A 15,587-nucleotide genomic window follows, 5' to 3' on the forward strand; every position below is an offset into this window, starting at 1 on the left:
TTAAGAGAAACATAACATCTAAGAGGGATATTTTATGATTGCAATTTCTAAAGAACCTCAAAACCACAGAATATATTCCTCTCAAATGTGTAAGAGATATACCTGGTGTACAATAATAGACTTCAAAATAGCTAAAGAGCTTCAATTATTCACCTGTCATTGTTCTAATCATCCACATCTTAAAACCTTGCTCTTCACAGTGTAGTTCAAGAACCAGCAGCACAGACATACTACCTGGGACCTTAATATACTTGAAGAAGCTTAGTCCCCACTCAAGACTGTGATTCAGAATCCACATTTTCACAAGACCTCTAGGTGATTTTCGGGCATATTACATTTTAAAAAGCACTAGATCTTCTCTGGAATCCTTATTAGAAATAAGCAACATATATTGTTTACATAGCCTATTCCCATGATCACTTACTTCTGTCTTAATGGATTAAATAACACAAACCAATTTTTCAAAGTCTATAAGTTGTCTGACTCCCTTACCTCTTGGTACTCTAGGGCACTGAGTTTGCAAAAGCAGTTCTGAAACAGCCACTATGTCTGTTGCCTCTGACAGCATTCTGATGCCTCTGATAATGGCATTGAAAGATAGGATTATATGGGTAAAACATCTAGGCTTTCTAAAGAGAAAAGAATCCCAAATTTAGTAAATATTCTGAGTTTTTTAAGCTTTTTTAAAGTAACTGTATTAAATATAAACTTGTGCTATAACAAAAGCATAGTCAATAATTATCAAAATATATTTGCATAATTTTGAAATACTGATAATTATACATTTATTTAGTACTTATCATGCACCAGATAGTTGTAAGCACTTTTACATACATAAAATTCTTACAGGTATCTGATAATGAAGGTACATTTTTGTCTTTTTTAAATAAAAGAGAGTGAGAGGAAAAGCTAAGAAAAATTAAGTGGATTTTCCAAAGTGACAAAGCTAGAAAATAATGGGCGATCCAGCAATTCCACTCCTAAGAGCAATTCCACTCCTCCCAAGAGAAATGATGACACATGACCACACAAAAATTTGTACGTAAATGTTTACAGTAGCATTATTTCTAATAGCTGAAAGATAGAAACCATCCAAATGTTCATTAATGGATGAATGGATAAACAAAATACAATATATCTATACAATGGAATATTACTCAGCCACAAAAGGAATGAAGCACTGATATAGGCTACAATTTGGATGAACCTTGAAAATATTATGCTAAGTGAAGGAAGCCAGTCAGAAAAGACCACATATTATATGATTCCATTTATATGAAAGTTCAGAATAAGGAAATCTATAGATACAGAAGTAGATTAGTGGTAGCTTAGGGCTCAGGGGGATATAGGGATAGATGATAGCCAAAAATTGCTGGTTTTCTTTCTAAGGTGATGAAAATGCTCAAAGACTGAATCTGTGAATATGATAAAAACCATTGAATTGCACACTTCAACTGGATAAATAGCATGGTATATGAACTGAGATAAACAATTTTATCTCAATAAAATTGTTTAGAAAAAAAAATATTCTCAACCAAAAAAAAAAAAAGAAAAAAAATGGACAAGGATTCAAACCAGGCAGCTTACGTCTAAGACAGAATAACATGAAATTTAAAAATCTTTGAAAAGTTATGTAACATGAAATTTCAATTTTACCTCATTCTGTAAATTAACTTTTGTGTGAGCTGCTCATTTGAGTTCAGGAAGTTCCTAAAGGACAGGAGAAGTTCCTGGACAAGATACAGGCAGGAAGTTACCAAGATCAACATGTATGGAATGACAGAGGTGAGCAGAAGATAAAAAGCAATGGCTCAGTCACACATGGATGGAGTTGAGGTCAGAGGATGGGAGAAGGAAACTCAGGATGAATGGTGTAGGGTTTGTGAAGTCCTGTGGCTCAAGAGCTAAAATTATGAATTCTAGGCATTCAGTACATGCTGTTTTCCTTTTACAAAAGCCCCAGAGCTCACTAGGGAGATGGTGGTTCCATCAGGGGGCTGGCTCAGGCCAAGCAGTTTTAGATTTACTTTGAAGTTAATTAACCTAATCATTCTAAGTATTTTCTTTGGAACAAAAGATTTTTGGCTCTCAGGGCTGGCTCAATTCTAGCTCAGCCCTGAAACTCAAGGATAGCTCCAATTTGAAAAGCTCTTACAGAGAGGTCAAGTCTCAACTTTAAACTATACAGTATCACTTTCCATATAAAAATTTACAATTGCTTCCTTAATGCTCCAGTTTTCATCCAAGAGCCCCTTGCTACTAACCAGTGAGTCCGAACCCTCTTTCTCCCTTCCTAACCATTTTTTAAGAAGAGTTGATAGCCATTTTCCAGAATTCCTCTGTTGCCTAATACTTCACTTTCTTATTAGAACAAAAATAAACAAATGGGACCTAATGAAACTTAAAAGCTTTTGCACAGCAAAGGAAACCATAAACAAGACCAAAAGACAACCCTCAGAATGGGAGAAAATATTTGCAAACGAAGCAACTGACAAAGGATTAATCTCCAAAATACACAAGCAGGTCATACAGCTCAATATCAAAAAGCAAACAACCCAATCAAAAAATGGCCAGAAGACCTAAACATACATTTCTCCAAAGAAGACATTCAGATGGCCAACAAACACGTGAAAAGATGCTCAACATCACTTATTATTAGAGAAATGCAAATCAAAACTACAATGAGGTATTACCTCACACTGGTCAGAATGGCCATCATCAAAAAATCTACAAACAATAAACGCTGGAGAGGGTGTGGAGAAAAGGGAACCCTCATACACTGCTGGTGGGAATGTAAACTGATACAGCCACTGTGGAAAACAGTATGGAGGTTCCTTAAAAAACTAAAAATAGAACTACCATATGACCCAACAATCCCACTACTGGGCATATACTCAGAGAAAACCATAATTCAGAAAAATACATGCACCCCAATGTTCACAGCAGCACTATTTACAATAGCCAGGACATGGAAGCAACCTAAATGTCCATCAACAGAGGAATGGATAAGGAAGATGTGGTACATATATACAATGGAATATTACTCAGCCATAAAAAGGAACGAAATTGGGTCATTTGTAGAGACATGGATGGACCTTGAGAGTTCCATACAGAGTGAAGTAAGTCAGAAAGAGAAAAGCAAATATAGTATAATGCATATATGTGGAATCTAGAAAAATGGTATAGATGACCTTATTTGCAAAGGAGAAATAGAGACACAGAGGTAGAGAACAAATGTATGGATACCAAGGGGGAAAGGGGTGGGGAGGCAGGAATTAGGAGACTGAGATTGACACATATACATTATTGATACTATGTATAAAATAGACAACTAATGGGGACATACTGTATAGCACAGGGAACTCTACCTAATGCACTGTGGTGACCTAAATGGGAGGGAAGTCATCCAAAAGGGAGGGGATATCTGCATGTGTACGGCTGATTCATTTTGTTGTGCATTGGAGGCTAACACAACATTGTAAAGCAACCATAGTCCAATAACAATTAATTTTAAAAAAAGAAGACATTATGAATCAGGAAATTCACATTTATTAAATCCTTACTATGTGCCCAGTCCTTTATATTCATGATTTGCAACAATCATAGAACATTATCCCTGTCTTTCAGATGACAGAATCAAGGCTTAGAGTAGTTAACGTCTTACCTCACTTACAAAGAAGGGAGTAAAATCAAGAAATAAACTGAAGTCTGACTCCAAAGCTCTTTGCCTTTTCACCATACTATGCTACGTCCACTACACGACAGGATGAATTTCTCTCTCTTTTTCTATTAGTTGAAGACACCATCTTTATGCCACTCACTTTCCCTACCATCAATTAATTAACTGCAATAAAATCATACACTTCAGAATACTAACTTTTACCTCTAAAACAAGCAAATCCACACATGGATCTTCAAGGAATTTCTCTTTTTTTATTCCCTGAAAATTACAAAACATATTTGGATTTCCATACTCAGTCCAGATAAAGTAGTAGGGATCAATTCACCCTCCAACCTGGAATAGCCAAAAGCAAACAAACACAACATATAAAATAATGGTTTTTAAGGCACTGAACACCAGTAATCAAAAGACAATGACCCCTGAAAGATGTAAAATGTATTAGCTTCCTTTTGCTACTGTAATAACTTACTGAAAATTTAATGACTTAATAGAATTAAAAATTATCTTGCAGTTCTGGAGGTCAGTTTCAGTGGGCTGAAGTGAAGGTGTGGGCAGGACTGATTCTCCCTGAATGTTCTGAGTTGACAATCTATTTTCTCACCCTTTTTAGCTTCTAGGGTCCCCTGAACTCCTTGGCCTGTGCTCCCAACTGCATTTTCAAAGTGCATCAATTGCTGCTCTACTTCCAGCATCACATGACCTTCTCCTCTGACTCTGATGCTTCCTCATTCTTCTTCTAAGGAGCATAGTGACTACATTGGGCCCACCTGGATAACGTAAGTTATGCTCCCCACTGAAAGACTGACTGTTAAATTAATTATACCTGCAAAGACTTTTTAGCTCTATAAGGTAACACAGGTTCTGGAGGTTAGGGGGTAGACATCTTGGGGGACTATTATTCAGCCTACCACAGGAAACCAATGACATAAGCCCTATGATTGTCCAAGATATTTCTTTAAAAGAATGAAAGAAAGGAGACAAGGTAGAGGCTTCTAGTCTTTCTGAATTGAGGAGACAGAGCTGTGGGTCCACAAAGACCAAGGCAGCTAGAATTACAGAACAAACTACAAGAGAGGACAGGGTTTTATCTTGCTTTGGGTTCTTTGTTTGTTTGTTTGTTTGTTTGTTTATGGGAGGAGTTGGAAGATTTATATGCTGCTTGAAGGGTAGTATATCACTTGACAGTAGACTGTGATAAGTTAAAGGTATATACTGGAAATCCTAAAGCAATCACTTAAATAAGTACAACAGGGTTATGCTAACATTTGAATTTTTAAAAAAATAACATTTCCACTAGTATCAAAAGCAAAGAAATATGTAGGTCTAAACCTTACTAAAGATGTGCAAAACAGATAAACTGAAAAGTAGAATGTATTGTAGTGATAAGGACCCAAATGAAAGGAGAAATTTAGTTCCGAAGATTTAATATTAAGATATCAATTTTCCCCAATGACATATAGATATGATATAATCCAGTCAAAATCACTGCAGGTTTTTAAAGTAAAAATTGACAAACTTATTCTAATATTCACATCAAAATGCAAAGAATCTAGAATAGCTAAAAAAGTGAGAGAAAAAATTGGAGAACATTTTGTGATTTCAATACTTATTATAAAACTACTGTAATTAAGAAGCTGAGGTTTGAGCATAAAGATAGATTTTTTAAAAATCAGAATAGAACTCAGAAATAGACTCATATGTATCTGGACAATTGATTTTTGACAAAGCTGCAAAAGGCAATTGAGTCGAAAACAATAGTTTTTCTACAAATTGGTGCTGGAACAATTTGAAATTGGATATCCATATACAAATCAAATCAAATCAGAGCTTTGATTCATATCTCATAACATATATAAAACCCAACTCAGAATGGATCATAGACCTAAATGTAAAACCTCAAACTATAGAGCTTCTAGAAAACATATAATAAAATCTTTGTGAACTGGAATTAGACAAAAGTGTTTCGCTATGACACATAAAATCAGTGAGGACAAAAAATATTTACCTACTACCTTACAATCCTGTAAACATAAGAGAGAAACTTCAAGGGTGGGCCGAAAACCTCAGTACAAGCCTTGAGTGCAATTTGGATAGTATTGTCCAGCAAAAAGGGGAAAAGTAGTCTCATATAAGCAAAACCCCTATGATATCGTCCAATGTGATTTTATGCCCTTTGACTCAAATCCGTATCTCCTATTTATACTTATTGATTAATAGGACTAAACACAGTTTTTAATACTGGGTATACAGTACTTAATAGTAGGTATGCAATCAATACGCTCTGGGTTGAGAAGGATAGTGTTTATAGTTGTAAATTGGAAAATTGGACTAACTCTTCAAAGAAATATATGAGTTGTGTAGAATTCAAAGAAAGATGGTTAAAAGAGAATATGAACAATGTAAGCCTTCAGGTATCTGGGTGTAATTCTCCATAATTCAATTTTCTTACTATGAGAAAAATAATTTCAGATAACGAATAAAGTTAAGGTTTAGCAGAACTGCAATGGCCTCAGTGGATATGTAGCATTGGAAAAAAAAATCTTTAATCTTTTAGTCCACTGAGAATCAGATTATTACTGCAGTATACTCTAATCCATCCTGGCTGACGGTGGTAGGGAGCACAGAAAATGGGTATGAATGAAGTCTTAGTCTTAGTACAAAGTGGCTAAAAGGAGTAGGCAGAAATGTTCTCTTCTTTGATCTGAGAACTGGTTACATGAATGTGTTCAGTTTCTGAAAAATGCATTGATCTGTATACATATATGTACTTTCCTATATCTGTCTGTACAGGTAAATATATATACACCTCCATACATAAAATCTTCAATTCTAAAAGCTTTTTTTAAGTGATAGGAGGAACAGTTGAACTCATTTACTGTTTTGTGGAAGTTGGATAAATTCACTAAAGAAACAGGCATGATGGGAGCAGGAGGCATTCCAGATGATGTGAAAGCCGTAGACAGAACTATTTGGAGACAGAACAAATGGACATTGAGAAGCCAGTGAGAAGGGGATTATGGCAACACAGTTTCATACTAATCAAAAGAGAGATATTTTTGGTGGAAAAAGAGAGGATTTTGTGAATCTTAGAGGGCATGCTGACAATAGAAGGGATTACATGAAACATGACAGAGAGCAATGAATGTATTTTGTTCTAAGATGTTAGACCTCAGGCAGTATTTAGATAGGCCTGAAGCACAGAGTGAAGGAAAAGTGAGGCACAGAGTAGATTTCTGCAAAAACCTCTCTCTTCATTGTAGGCAGTTGGGATAGGTAGGCACATACATCCAAAACCAGAACGTTGAAGATGGTCAAGATTCCTGGTCTTTTTCCTGGGTCGGGAAAAAAGACCAGGCAGCAGAGACTTCAGGTTCACTTTATTTCTTTCACATTCAAATAATAAACCTAACACTAAGTCTTTACCTTTTAAGTATAATTTACATTTTAAGTATAATTTTCTGAATAACTTTTATCATTTGTTTTCTAAAGTTTCGTAGACTTTGTTTTTGCCAAAACTTCCATTTCATATAATGAATTAATAATATCTTCTGCTCTTAGTGGATTCTGAAAAAAAAAGTCTAAAAGACCTAAAGTACCACATTTTTCTAAGTTCAGTAATTTTGAAAATCAAACTCTTGATCATCAAAAACTAACAGACTATAGTTGTAGGAGAGTTAGACACAAAGTTTGCAAGTTCATAGTTAATCTGTACATTAAAAAAAATTATATCCATAATAACTGATTTACTATGAGTTGATTGGTATTTGTTATTCTTTTTTGGACAAAGTAAAACATGAAACTAGTGGTTGCATAGTTTACCGTCATTGAATACTGAAGTCAAATTATAGAATGTCTGAGCAGGCATAAGCCACCAGAAAATCCAGGAGGCAAACTATAAGTAGGACATAGCTCAAGAGGTACGGAGCACCAAAAAGATAGAAAGAAGAAAAGGAAATACAAATCTTGAGAGATAGAGAGAGATTAATATATGAGACATTATTGGCCTGAAGGTAGAGGAGCAGTGAACAAGAGAGAAAGCCAAGTTACATAAATGGCAGGAACCAGGACAGCATTTGGGAATGACTTGAAATCGAGCCACAGATAACAAATTTGGAGTTGGTAAACCATTCTTTTCATAGATAAGGGTGGATTCCAGAAATAGGAGGCAAGGCGAGGGAGTCCTACAAATGGAAATCAAGTGATGTCAACTGTTAGGGAAATAATTGCTGAAGCTGAGAACCAAGGTGGGACTGACAGCTGATTGATTATTTATGAAATAGCTTCTGTTCCCATTTGGAAGTATGGGCAATATCAAACTAGAGTTGCTGATCCTTGAAAGATTATAACACTTGTGTCTACTCTCTGGTTCTCAGGGCTATTTAAAAGCATTCTGATGGCCTGCTAGGGCAGTGAGCCTCAAACTTTAATGTGCCTATGAATCACCTGAGGATCTTGATAAAAGGCAGGTGCTGATCCAGTAGGTCTGGATGGAACCTAACGTCTGCATTTCTAAGATGCTCCCATAAAATGCCCTTGGTGCTGGTCCTTGTTCTACCTTAGAGTAACAAGGTGCTAGAAGACCTCGAGGACTTTGAACAAAACAAAACACAACAAGCCTGAAAACTGAAGCATAGTTATAGAAAAAAAATCTAATAATAAATGTTTTATTTTTATCTCCGATTTTTCAAGATATTAGCTCTACGTTGAAATAAGATGTATTTGATCCAAGATATTTTAATCCTCTCTTTTGGTTGTGCTACTGAGAATTTTGTTAATCAGAGGCATCTTGCAATGAGTCAGCAAAAGGGAACCTGAGAATGTGTTCTAAGAAGCACCTATGCGTTGGACAAGAAGTGTATTAACCATGGTTAACAGTACAGGCTTGGACCATAGAGTTCTGACTCAGTGCTCAATTTACCTCCCATCATCAGCATGACTTGAGGAAAACTATTTCCTCTCTGAGACTTGTGACCCTCATAGACAAAGGCAGATATTTCTTTCCAAACAGATTGTAAATTAGATGATATCAAGTACGTACGATTACTGCCACAATAAATGGCAGCTATTTATTATTTATTATTTTTTTTCATATCTGCTAGTAATTGCTGAGCTCATCTTTGTACACAGGAAAGACATGTCTTTACCTTGAAGGAAAACCACATTTCTGAATAAGGCCTTCAATTTTATGTGGATACTTCCACTCCAAGAAGTCAGTGTCTCCATTGCCTGGAAAGATGAAATGAAATCATAACATTTGGAGCAACCTCCACAACCACATAGAATCCATGCAATGCCAAGAAATCAGATGGGTTCTTTCATTCACATATTTTACTACTTAGTTCCACGCTGATCAGCTAACTATCTATGAAAACAAATTCTGTTCACACCATAAGATTAAACTTGTAACCATAGCTGTTGTCTTGTCAATGTTATGTAATAATTAAAGCATCTATTTCTTGGGCATTTGTTATGACAATAGTATTATATTTAACCCTAAGACTTTCAAGACATTCTGTTTCAGAGTTTCATAATGTCTCAGTCATCTTGAGAAAATCCCTTTAGATAATTCTTCTAGATTTGAATCCTTGCAGTTAAGATTTAGCGAAAAAAATGCAGGCAAATATATTTGATTAATAAATTAAATTTCCTGTCAAATTTATAAAGCTAATATAAAACAGCTAGCTCAAAACAAAGCTAAATAGTCAAAGATATTTCAGAAACAACTGGAAAGATGGATAATAGCTTGTTCATTTTATAATTAGTTCAGAGGCTGCTATGAAAGTCTTCAGTTATTAAATATCTGAACTCTAACATAATTGATATACGTGCATGTGTAATACTTCTGATTGTAATCGATTCTATAAATAATGCATGCCACTTACATCACACATCATTTTAATTTGTTTTCAATATTTATCTTAAAATATTATATGGTTTTTATTTCTGTATCTGATTTCTGAAAGCCATAGATTAAATATTCAAAGAATGTGTTTGGTATTTAAACATTACTTGATTCCCATTTAAATATTAGTCCTCAAAGCATTCAAACTAGAGGTATCATTAATCATCAAAGACCTGTTAAAAACAAGGAAATGTAGTTAGTTTTAACGTTATTTCACTCTTAAGAAACAGATTAATTTACCTTGCAGAAATGTAAGTAGTTTGCTCATTCTAAAGGCCCATAGAGTGGAGATTTTTATTTTGCATTTTTATTTTATTTTGGAGTTGTTCTTTGTTTCTGTCTTTTTGTTCATCCAATTTCCTTACCATTAGCTTTAAATCACCCTTACTAATACATTTTTGGCAGTGCTTTTTAAATGGACTTGAAAATCCCTCAGTAACTAAAGAGCAAAGAAAAAAAACCCTAAGGACATTTTAAAGTTAATATCCTTAGAATTAACTGTCTAAAGCTCTGAGATCTATTTCCCTATCCTTTCTTCAACTTACCTAGGATTTTCACAAAAAAACAAATTGTTCATTAGTAACTCTGAATATTCTTGCCCTGCAATACTCGCTCCCTTTCCTTTCTGTGTTGTGTTTTATAACCCAGGAATTATTTGGAAAGTAATCCAAATGGAATTAGAAATATAATGAACCTAATTATTCATTGTTTCACCAAGTATGTATTGGCTACCCACTGTGCCCTGGCACTTTGCTATATATGATAAACAGGACGCAGTCCCTATAATCAAAGAGCATAACATATACAAGAAGTTTCCCAGTCTGGTAAGGGCTATGATGGGGTGAAGTATCCACCACTCTGGGTCCAAAGAAGGGGTTCCCTTTCTAGTCTTACTGGGTTAAGGAAGTCTCCCTAAAGAAAGTGATATCTAAAACCAGTCCTAAAAGATGATTAGAATTGAAGTGGCAGGATAAAAAGGAGCATTCTAGACAAAGGGCAAAACACAGGCCAAGGCTTAAAGGTGGAAAAGAACACAGTAGTCTTAGGGAATCTTGTGTCATTCTTGGCAGGCAGATAATCTTATTTATATTATACTGAAATGTCAAGGGTAGGTTTAGAGAGTAGGAGTTCTTATTAACCTTGGAGAGGTAAGTAATACGAAGGGTCTTCCTTATGAAATGAGTTAATGTATATAAAAATCCTAGGATGATACCTGCTATAAAGAAAGTATTTAATAGATGTTGGCTATCATTATGCATAGTAGTATTGCTGTGTTAAATTATAATTTTGATCACCTACTGTTATGGACTGAATGGTTATGTCTCCCACTCCCTAAATTCATATATTGAAATCCTAACCCCTCCCCCCACACCATGTGCTAGTGTTAGGAGGTAGGGCCTTGGGGAGATGATTAGGTCATGAATTGCATTACTGCCCTTATAAGAGACCCCAAAGAGCTCCCTAGCCTCTTCTGACATGTGAGAACACACAGTGAAGATGGCCTTCTATGAATCAGGAAGCAGGCCCTCACCAGACAATAAATCTGCTGGGACCTTCATTTTGGACTTCCCAGCCTACAGAACTATGAGAAATATAAGCTACCCAGTATATGGTATTTTGTCATAGCAGCTTAGGTAGACTAAGACACCTACCTATTAAAAGAAACTGAGTAGAAGAAGGGATGACATAAATTGGTAACCCACACTTGGAAATATGTAAAACAGACATTATGCAATCATTTATTGAAATTAATTTATGGAGATGAATAAATACAAAGATGGAATGTGGCCTTATTAATTAGGAAGAGATGATAATGTGGCCTTTTTGAAACCAGCTTTCCCTTACCTTAGGAACAATTTAGCACAATTATAGTTGATAAGTTTATTTTCACTCTGTTTTTTAAAAAAAATAACACAAAACTACAGTTACTTCAAGAGTGAAATTGAGTTCAAAAGGGGTGACTTAATTTGATATTGGAAGCACCAGGTGTTTAACTCAGTCGTACCTCATTATAAAACATTTCCCCATCACAGGAATCCAGCTTTACTGCAGGTTCAATCATGTTTCCCAATAGGTATCTTTGTTCCGTGCCTCTTTCTCACTGTCCTTATATCAGAAGTAGATAACATGATGGGGCCAAACTCATTTCTGCTTAAATGTTAATGTGTTTTGTTTATCTTCTAAGTATCACTTATGTGATGGATAGCTCTAGATCAATATTATGCACATGCACATTTTTTGAGAAATTTCATTTTATATGAGTATAAAAAGAGAAAAGAGTATGTACATGGGCCTTTGAAAATAAATGGAAACTTGAAATCTGCCTCAGTTTGATGGAAAACAAAGCAGTCAGATTCCACGAACAAAATCAGAGAGAGAATATCTCTGGCTGGCTAAAATAAATGTAAACATCCCTGTCACCTTTCAGAACACACACTTCATATTGAAACAATGTGTCCCTGTACATCGCCAGGTAGTAGCAATTATTTCTTGTACCAAATTGGTTATATAAGGCCAACTTTATCCAGAAGAAAATATAAAACTCTTCAGAAAGAAAATAAGTTTCCAAGTATTACATTGAGTTCTGTATCCCTATAGTGGTGGCTGATTTGATAAACTACTACTTTTTAGGTTCTTGATTAATAATATGACATTTTTATAAAAACACAATTTATCGAGTAATTACTATATACCATGTATCATGTCAAGTATCTAATGTACATTGCTTTATTTTACAACAACCGGATAAGCTATACACTACTATTCTCATTTTACAAATGAGAGAATTGAGATTTGCTCAAGGTTTCACACCCATAAAAGAAATGTTGTCAAGAGAGTGATTTTCTAGACACTAGGTCTTCATTTCTTACCCATCTCCTTTCTTTAGTACAGGTAAGTGAGACTTTTTGATCTAATATAAATCACTATGCCAACACAGCTTCGAAACAAGTCTCCCTGCCTATTCATTTCCCACTAGAATCATAACTCCTTCCTATACAGAAATGCTGGGTGAGCTATCTTCTTCACAGAGGCTGGGTGCTCATTCTGGGTTGATTCTTTTACGTCCCTTCTAGTTGGTAATTTGTAAGGATGTCCTCATAACTCCACCTCTCCTGGGGCAATAACTCCTTAAGTTTTCAGTATCCAGTGCAAGAGTTCCTTTATTCTCTACCCACCCTAAGCCCCAAATTATCCATTTTATTCCACTGTTGCTATATGGTTAAAATGACGCCAAACTCATCATAGAATATATAACCCTCAGGTAATCAGGCCAGTCAACTGAAAGTATTATTTGCAAAAAATAATAGATACAAATACATTACATCCATAACAAAATGGCAGCCGAGAGTAAGCTGTGCACATGTTTCTCATGGACCAGTGATTTGTAGAAGTTCATGAAATAATGCCATGAAGCTATGTAAGATAATATGATAATGTGTTGTAATTTGTATTGTCACTAAAATGCGACCTAATACCAGTCTCCTTGTGTCACTTGTTAATTAATTTAACTTAGTTATGGCCTGACTTATTCAAAGGTCCTAGCCTACCTAATCCCAGGTCCCAGGCCATGTGTGTGTGTGTGTATATATATATATACATGGCTCTGTCAGGGAATTAAAGGAGGTGGAGAAGTAAAAGAAGAAGCATTTATTAATTCCTCGTATATGCCACACCTTATACTAGGTTCTTTCACATATAGTATTAATCCCGTTTTATAGCAGAGAAGACAGCATTTTAATAAATTTGCTCCAGGTCCTACTGTCACTTAAGTAGCAGTGACAGGGCTTAAGATCAAATCTTCTAACTCTAAATTCAGAATCCTAAATTCACCATTGTCTTTAAGTGTGGTGCCTTTTTCTCTGTACAACAGAATGTTGTTTTCAAAAAAAAAAAAAAAAATCTCTGGGATGTCCAGATCTTTTATTCAACAAAACTTGGATGGGAATTTTCTTTATCTGCTAACAATAGAGTTTTAAGGAGGCAGTACCACCTGTGTTAGTTATCTAGTGCTGAAAAATAAATGATCACAAACTTAAAAGTAATGAACTTTAAAAGTGGCTTGAAAAAACACATTTATTATCTCATAGTTTCTGTATTCAGGGGTCTGGGCATGGCCTAGTTGGGTTCTCCTCAAGGTTATAATCAAGGTGCTGGCCAGGGCTGGGTTTTCATCTGAGTTTCCCCTGAGGAAGGATCTGCTTCCAAACTGTTGTTGCTGGCAGCATTCAGTTCCTCAAGGTTGCCAGAATGAGACACCTCAGTTTCTTGTTTACTGTCAGCCTGAGGCTGCCCTCAGCTCCTTGTCACATGTCCCTCTCTATATGGGAGCTCATGACATGTTAGTTGGCTTCTTTAAAGCTAGCAAAAGAGAGTCCTCTAGTAAGACAGATGTTACCATCTTATGTAACAGAATTCAGTGCAGATCATCAATCATGTAAGTCACGTCACCTTTGTCATAATGGATTGGTTAGAAGTAAATCATAGGTCCCACACACATTTAAGGGGGAGGGATCACAAGAGAATGAACATGGGGAGGCAGGGATCATGGGAGCCACCATAGTGTCCATCCACTACACCACCTATTAATGAGTTTTTAGACCCAATTTCCTCATTTATAAAATAGTAATGTTAACTCTATTAGTTCCCAGGACCGCATTAACAAAGTACCACACACTGAGTGGCTTAAATAACAGAAATTGATTTTCTCAGCTCTGGAGGCTAGAAGTCCAAAATCAAGGTAGGCAAGGCTATTTTTTTTTTTTTCCTGAGGAGTGGGAGGGAGAATCTGTTCCATGAATCTCCTTTAGCTTCTGGCTAAAGGGTTGCTGGTTTCTTTGGTGTTCCTTGGCTTGTAGAAGCATCACCCTGATTGCTGCCTTCATCTTCACACAGTGTCCTCCCTGTGTTCCTGTCTGTCCAAATTTCATCATTTTATAAGGTCCCCAATTATATTGTATTAGGGCCCACCTTAACAACCTCATTTTAATTTGATTTCCTCTGTAAAGATGCTATCGCCATATAAGTCACATTCTGAAGTACTGGGGGTTAGGACTTCAACATGTAAATTCTGGGATGACACAATTCACCTAACGCTAATGGTAACCATCGTCAGACTGGTTGGGAGGATTAGACATTTATGTTGTATTAGTACATAGCCTCTCACATGGTTACCTTTCAGTAAATGTGGGATTATAATATGCTAATAATTAATTTTGGCACTCCTATTTTGAGAAAAGACTCCTCATTTTTCAAAGAGGATGACAGGATGTCCTTCAGTATCCAGTTCTAGACATGGGGACAAAGCTGCTGAGCTGAGAATGAAAGGTCATTATATCCCTCAATAAATTGAAAAAGGCACCAGCCACCTCCCCACAAGGTTGGCTGAGAAGTGCCCTTCCCACACGCACATTCTCACTGCCCTCAGATCAATGGAATTCCCACTAGGATCCAGAGGGGAAGAGTTTGCCTTTGAAAAAATGCAATGTTCTTGCAGATTGGACAAAGAGAGGGATACCATAGCTCCCGAAGCCCAAGAATATTCACCAGGAACAAAAGTCATTTAATGTATCAATCTGCTCAAGCTGCCAAAACCAAAATTACATAGACTGGGTGGCTTAACAAATTTACTCAGGGAAGTTTTCTTTAAGTTAATAGAACACAAGTTAAATTACCTGCCCTTAGTTTGTGACCTTAGTCCAGTCATATAATTGCTCTGTTTCTTCATTTTCACATGTAAGTTGTTTGAATAAGTGAAATTTATTTTCTTACAGTTCTGGAGGTGAGAAGTCCAAGATCAGGGTGCCAGTGTGGTTGAGTTCAGGTGAAGGCTCTCCTCCTGGCTTTCAGAGGACTGCCTTCTCACTGTGTGCTCACGTGGCCCTTCTTCAGTGCTTGCACATGGAGAGAGCAAGAGAGCAAGCTCCCTGGTGTCTCTTTTTATGAGGGCACTAATCCCACAATGAGAACCATACCCTCATCACCCTGTTTGGGACGTACCCTCTA

General features: G+C 36.1%; 1 pseudogene across 1 annotated transcript in view; it reads right to left on the minus strand.

Moving 5' to 3' along the window:
* Nucleotides 1-11,646, minus strand: part of LOC309815853 (AP-3 complex subunit sigma-2-like) — a 33,860-nt pseudogene extending 22,214 nt beyond the window's left edge. The window contains exon 1 of the transcript in view: nucleotides 11,590-11,646. The product of the transcript in view is annotated as an AP-3 complex subunit sigma-2-like (transcript). The remainder of the gene's footprint in view (nucleotides 1-11,589) is intronic.
* Nucleotides 11,647-15,587: the final 3,941 nt, after the last annotated feature.

The sequence above is a fragment of the Mesoplodon mirus genome, assembly GCF_964341445.2.
Source record: "Mesoplodon mirus genome assembly, chromosome: 2".
In the NCBI taxonomy this organism is placed as follows: Eukaryota; Metazoa; Chordata; class Mammalia; order Artiodactyla; family Ziphiidae; genus Mesoplodon; species Mesoplodon mirus.